This window comes from Episyrphus balteatus, chromosome 3, assembly GCF_945859705.1.
Source record: "Episyrphus balteatus chromosome 3, idEpiBalt1.1, whole genome shotgun sequence".
In the NCBI taxonomy this organism is placed as follows: domain Eukaryota; kingdom Metazoa; phylum Arthropoda; class Insecta; order Diptera; family Syrphidae; genus Episyrphus; species Episyrphus balteatus.
In genome coordinates, this window is record NC_079136.1 from 65,730,434 (window position 1) to 65,738,100 (window position 7,667).

Below are 7,667 nucleotides of genomic sequence, written 5' to 3' on the forward strand. Positions count from 1 at the left end.
CAATTTAATTGAAAATGTACCTAGTTGGAATATACTGATATACTGGTGGGTGATGAGAGGTAAGTAAAAAAAAAATAGTCGAAATCAAACAAAATCACCTTGGATAAAATTCTTTACATTAATTTGGTACATGTCGTCACCTGAATGCAAGAAACAGCTAACTCATTTTTTTTTTTTCGTTTTCAAGGTTCATATAGCTTTGTTTTCTTCTACGTTGAATCGATTTCATTTAACTGTAATAAGCAGATAACTATAAGTTTTTCCAAAAAAAAAAAGCAGTCTGGCCAACAGGTGAATACATTTTTTGAAAATTTTAACATTTGCAAAGGAATTTAAACGTTTGCACTGAAAAAAAATTTACAATAGTTTTTTCTCGTAGTTTCAAATTTAAAAAGTGAATTATAGCTATAAAATTACTGTCTTTACATAGAAAAAAATTATTTTTTAAACATACAAAAATGAAGCTTTAAAATATGACTAAAATTTGCTAGATCGCATTCTTATCATAAACAAATGGGTGTTAGCTTAGTAGACAAACCATTGAAGTTTTAAGCGCTCAATAAATGATTGAAAATAGAATTTTTGCCATAATTTGTTTCTTGTAGAAAGCTCCATTTATTAAAGTCGCGATTCATAATCAAAAACGGCTTTTAAACGGCTTAAATTATAAACTTAACTTATGCACGATGGACTGTCACGAAAGAGGTTCTGAGTTCAAATCCAACCTTAAATAGCTAGATATATTTTTAAGGAGTACTGCCTTATTATTTTTAAAATATTGAGCGGGTCCACTACTGCATTTTTTTAAGACATAATGTCGTTCAAGTGGGCGGTGAAATTCATTCATGTTGTATCACAAAAGCTTAAGATCAAAATTAAATTTAACCAATACTGTAAGAATTGTTTTCGATAAAATAAAGCCGTAATAAAGAAGGTTTTCTTATTTGCAGTCGTTTTATGCAATGTTAAATTGCTATTTCGAGTTCGAATAATTAAAATTTTATTAACTAATTTTTTTTGCTGACTTTTGGAACCAAATGAATGAAATTTAAGAAAAAAAATTACGCATACGCCACAGTGAACCGAAAACAACTTAAATATTCTTATTTGTGAATAATATCAAAATTATACTATTCTTGTTATTTGAAATTTTATTTTTCGAACTGAATTTGATTACTATCACCATTTTAATTTTATGGGCCCTATTGTGAATCTCCAGGGAAATTTTGTTTCCCTCGGAATATTTTTTTCCCTCGGAATTTTTTTAACGCTACCGTGAATCTCTCTCGGAATTTATTTTCAGGGAAAAAAAATCGTATGAACTGACGTCTAAACTCATCATCCATTACAATAATAATAGAAGATTGACTAAGAAGATTTAATAAAAAAAAAAACAATATATGCTTAAGGTGTATTCAGAAAAAAGATCGAGTTTTTGTTGTTGACATTTCGGGAATAATGTTTAAAATTGAACGCTTGTAAATATCATTCCCATATCTATTAAATGATAATTGTGTTGAAAATAAATTTGAATTATATAAATTCTATTTCTTTCCTTTTATTCTTTTTCTATTTCTTCTTCTAATTTTTTGTACGACTTTTGTGTCTCTTCCTTGGTATTATTATCTCTTCATTTTGTTCAGCATTAGTCTGGTTGCTCTTAGTTTACATCTTTTCTCAGTCGTTACTATTACAATATTGAAAATTTTAAAAGGAAGAGAAAATAATAAGTAATAGAATTATGTACTTGCAAGTTTGTGACATCATCTGAGCATAGACCAGAATTTCTATGCTTGCAAGGTTCATGAGCTGAAAATACACGCACCAAATACTAAGAGTAGCTTTATTTTGTACACTTTGGAAGAATTTACTATTAATAACAAGCACATTCTTATTTCTGCTACAAACAATTTTGGAAAACTTCTTCGGATGCATTATATCTAACTGGTAGAATTTAAGTTGTTTTTTTTTTTTTAAATAATGATCTCTTTCATATTAATACAGGTTGGTGTTCCACAAGGTTCAATCGTAGGCTCATTCTTCTTCATTCATTTTAATGATGATTTACCATCGACACTAAAAAGCTAACGGATTGGAATGGTGGAAGTATAACTGCGAGAGCAAATTAATATCTCATGAATGTTGTTGAGAGAATGAATCAAAATCTTTTGAAACTTAACTCAAATAAATGTCAATATGTTGTTGTTGTGGTAGGCTATTGAACTGTAACACGGATTTGCTTTATCTTATTTTTAAAACATTGAATATCATTAAATTGAAAATGTTAAACGAATTGGGAATTGTGTTTTGATGAAACTTAGTTATGAGAAACATCATTTTTCTTGATTTCTTGAGCCAAACATAATGCAATTGCTGCAAATCTAATTTGTAACAAATTAACTTCTTCTCTCTGTTGTAGTAAAGTGCTATGTGTTTAAACTGTTTGCTAGTGGATGGTGCTAGAGAGCGTGTTAATCTATTAAAAACCCTCCATACTGTTGTTCCAAAACCTACATTTTTTATTTCGTTATTTTTTTGTCAGAAAAATAACGTACATAAGCGGAAAGCATGCTTTTTAATTATAATATTTTGAAATCTTGTCCCAGAGAAGTGTCATGTTTAAATTCAATTAATAAATTTTTTAGTATACAATTTTTTTTCTGGCGGAAAATACTCGAGAATACCATTTCATTTGATTTTTCAGTAAAATTATTTAACCTTTATTTACTTCAAAATTTAAATAGAAGCTTATTTAAAAAAGAAATACTAAGACAGAAAGAAACTTGGAAAAAAATTTAAAAAAAATAATAATTCATAACACAAGTCGATATTTTTGTCAACACATCGAAAATTCTGTTGAAAATCGATAGTTTTCTCGACATTTTCTTCATAGTCAGCTATTACATGAAGCCTCAAGAGGCGCGCCTCTTTTCAAACGTAATGAGTGCAAGAGAGAAAAAAGATGAAACAAAAAATTATCCCACCAGAGAGTCGTGGGTCGGAATTCTGAGACTTTTTTTTGACGTTTCTTTTTCCACTTTTTCTTTTTTCAAAATTCCCTTCCATTTCTTTTTGCTTTTTGGTGCAATACAACAACAACACATTTTAAATCAAAAGAGAAATGTCAAATTTGAGGCCTGGACTCAAGAGGAATCATGTAATAGTACGCGCCTCACAGAATGATTATTATCAAAAGAAAATTAGAAAAAATAGTCAAGCCTCTTGAGGCTTCGTGTAATAGCTGACTTTTAACAAAGTTGAAGTTTTAATACTGTCAAAATATTGACATTTCATTGGTTTGTTAAAAAAATTGTTCACATTTTTACCTACTTGTTAACTTTACGTGAGTTAAGTATTAAGTAGCTAGTGAGTTAATTTTACTAAAGTGCAATAAAAAGTTTTTTGTTCTAAAAGTTCATCTTTATAATATCTAAAAAAAAAAATAAACTTTTTTTACTTGCTCTATAGGGCAATCAAAACCAACATTACGATGATGGAGAATTCAAAAAAAGTGGGTCCCGCAATTCCGTCCGTGCGTCTGTGCGGTTGTGCGTCCATCTGTACACATTTCCACAGCCTAAACGGGTGGACGGATTTTCTTCAAATTTGGTACAGATGATTTTTATGGAATTCTGAAAGTTGTTTTTTTTGTTTTTTTATATCTCGCTTAGAAAGTGTACCTCCCATACAAATTTTTCAATTCAAACCAAATAACTCGAAAACGGCTCTAACGATTTTGATTAAACTTTGCAGACGTAATATTTGAAGCAATTACAATAAAACTGCATTCTTATTTTTTTCAAAAAAAGTCAAATAAAAAAACATTTTTTTTTCATTTAACAAAATTTTGCCCTAAATGTCGGCTCTTCCCCAACATCAACAAAATTTCTTTAATTGATTTATGCAGAGTCAGCTCTTAAAATCTACAAATAAACTAACATAAAAGTGTTTTAAACTGCAAGAGCAAGTACGTGCGACCCCAGTCGTGCATTTTATTTATTATAAGAAAAGATCATTTTTAGGAAGCTTACAAGTTGTACTGTTATCTACAGTAAAACCAACTAAAACCTAACCATTTGTAAAAATTTTTTTTGAATTAAGCTTTTCAATGTAAACATCACAATTTTTCCATTTTTTTTTTTGTCAAAACCAATAAATAATCCTAAAAATACCTTAAACCTAAATTCAATAAATTACAGAAAAATAAATAAATAAAAGCAACAGCAAATCAAAACATCTGGTTCCTGGAAGTGCAGCTTTTTGTTTTTTTTGTGATTACGTAATATCAAACACAAAGAAAATTTCAAAATATACAAAATAAACTTTGAAATATATAGATAGGTAAACGAGTGTTTTAGATTCATAGATACAATGTTATATGTATGTACACAATGAAATTTTTTAGTCCATAGTAAATATTAATAAAAAATTACCTTTATTTTTTGCATCTTAATTATCCGTCCATCATTCAAAAAAAAACTTGAAACTGGTTTTTGTTTAGTTTTTTTTTTTTTTTTGAAAAAAACATCCATTTCAAAAAAAAAACACTCCATTTTATTGTTAATTGCGCACAGATAAATATTAAAATTGTTTTTTGCAATTTTTTATTTGTTCACTTTTGGTGAGGTCATTTTTTTTTTGCACAATTTTTTTCAAAAATTTCCAATCAAACAAAAAAAAAATTTAATTTTTCCAGAATTTCTTAGAAAAACACTTTAGTGTTCGTTCAATTTAACAAATGCAATGGAGAATTCTATTCCCAGTTGTCAGTATAGTGTGGTGTTGGGCCACTAAACCATTCTCAAACCATCCAATCCAATCTAACAATCGCATACTGCTGCGACTGCATCAACTGTACCACTTCAAGTTCAAGGATATTATGTAACCAGGCAACCAACCAACCAGTCAGTTTGTTTTATTTTCAATTTTTTTTTTGTCTTGTTACGCTCATTTTTTTTTTTTTTGTTATTTATTTGCATTTTATAATTGCAAGTCACATTTACATGGGCAAAAATTCATTATACAGTTGTGTTGGAAAAATAAAAACAACAACAACAAAAAATAAGTAAAAGTACAAATAATTTTCCATTACACATGTGTTTGTAATAAAAAAAATAGAAAAAAAAAAACTTAGAAAGGTACACTCTCGCTCGTCGTTGTTGTTGTTGTTTGTAATTAAATTAAATTTCCACAAAAAAACTTAAAACTGACTCATTTCATCAATTTAATCCAAAAGATACAATAGAAACAAAAATTCTGTCAATTATTTTATATTTGAAGATTTATTATTATTTTTTTTTTTTATTTTTTATTTAAAAATTTATTATTATTTTTTTTTTTTACACAAGCTCAAAACAGTTTGGAAGTTTCTTTAGCACGTTTTATTCTGTGGACCGTTGAATTCAAACTGCGATGGTTGCCCTATGTATCTATCGTGAGTTCTGGTTCTGTGAAGCCTCTTCGGCACAAATGCCGTGTTAGATCGGTAGGAGGATTTCCTTCGACGTTGTTGTCCGTTGGCCGGCTCCCTTGGATCATTCAGAGGGGGTGAACGGCAGGGGTAGGTTTAAAGGCATACAAAACAATTAAATAAACTTTGTTTGCCATTTTTGTTGTTTTTTTTTTTGCTGTGCCAATGCATAATTATTATGTACTCGCTGTGTTGTGCGAGGAAGAGGAAGGATGTGACTTTGTTGTAGTTGTTGTATCGTCGTCGATGGAAACTTGAAGCTGGAGGAATTGAGTTTTACTACCCTTATTTTTGCTTGGACGCCCTAGCTTTTTTTTTTATATAAAAGTATAGGGATATAGCAATGTATAGGTGGAAGGCATTAGTTTAGGTACTATGGTAGTGTCTTTTGTACACAGAACTATTTTGTTGTTTTTTTCTATTTAATACACTGTAGCGAGTGTTTTGCCTTTTTTTTCTTCTATCTAAATGTTATTTGAGGCTAAAAATGAAGAAGAAGACGACAAACAAAATAGCGAGCCCATCTGTATGCCTGCTGATGGTGTTTCGCCTGCTGTTGTTGCCTGAAAGGTGTGTTCGTGTTGTACCTATAATGGTTTAGGTTTAGTGGAATAGAAGAAGAGTGTAAAATATTCCATATATGTTTGTTCGTTTGTTTGTATGTATTCGAGAAACCAGATGCGATGATAGGTTCTTAGGACAGTACAAAACCAATATATGAAAATTATTTTATTTTATTGAATCATTCTAACTATCAATTATATACACTCCGCTTCAACTGAATAAGCACACAAATTTTCAAAGCTATTTTGTCCATTTTTTCCTAAGATTGATCTTTCATGTAACATTTGATGATGTTTACAGTTAGCTTACGATGTTGAGAAACCAAATCGGAAAGAATAATTCTCAAAGTACCGCTATTTTTTTTCGTGTTCGCTTACAAAGCGTCCCATATGGAAAAATGCAGTTTTTTTTTGCGTCAACTGAATAGACACACGGTCTTTCAAGGTCAATATCTTCGCTGTTTATGAGAGTTTTGTGGTGTTTGGCATACCAAATCAAAGGTTGAAATGTTCTCAGTGAGATTTTGTCATTTAATTAAAATTTAAAAAAAAGTAGTAGATTAAAAGCTTTGAATACTGTCGACAGAGCTAAAATTAATTTGTTAACGGAACAAGAACTGACCGGGTCTGCTATAGCTACCAAAATTGATCGGAGTTTTAGTGTGTTGCCTATTCGTACCTCAAAAATAAAACTTCGTACAGGAAAAATATGAATTAAGGTAAAAAACGGCAAAAATAGCAGTTAATCGACGAGAAATTTTGAGATCTGCCTCCAATTCATTTGACTCTGGGGCAAAAATCAAACAAAAAGCTGGTGTTTCTGCAAGTGTTTCAACACTCCGCAGAGTAATTAACAGCACGGATCATTTTAACCCATTAAAAGTCCAAAAGAAACCAACTTTAAACAAGCAACAAAAAGGTATTCGTTTAGAATTTTCTAGACTCCATATGAGCTGGAAAAATGAGTGACGCAAAGTGGTTTTTCTCATTTGAAAAAGTTTAATTTTGATGGCCCCGATGACTTCAATTATGAATCCATCAAAATTAAACTTTTTCAAATGAGAAAAACCACTTTGCGTCACTCATTTTTCCAGCTCATATGGAGTCTAGAAAATTCTAAACGAATACCTTTTTGTTGCTTGTTTAAAGTTGGTTTCTTTTGGACTTTTAATGGGTTAAAATGATCCGTGCTGTTAATTACTCTGCGGAGTGTTGAAACACTTGCAGAAACACCAGCTTTTTGTTTGATTTTTGCCCCAGAGTCAAATGAATTGGAGGCAGATCTCAAAATTTCTCGTCGATTAACTGCTATTTTTGCCGTTTTTTACCTTAATTCATATTTTTCCTGTACGAAGTTTTATTTTTGAGGTACGAATAGGCAACACACTAAAACTCCGATCAATTTTGGTAGCTATAGCAGACCCGGTCAGTTCTTGTTCCGTTAACAAATTAATTTTAGCTCTGTCGACAGTATTCAAAGCTTTTAATCTACTACTTTTTTTTAAATTTTAATTAAATGACAAAATCTCACTGAGAACATTTCAACCTTTGATTTGGTATGCCAAACACCACAAAACTCTCATAAACAGCGAAGATATTGACCTTGAAAGACCGTGTGTCTATTCAGTTGACGC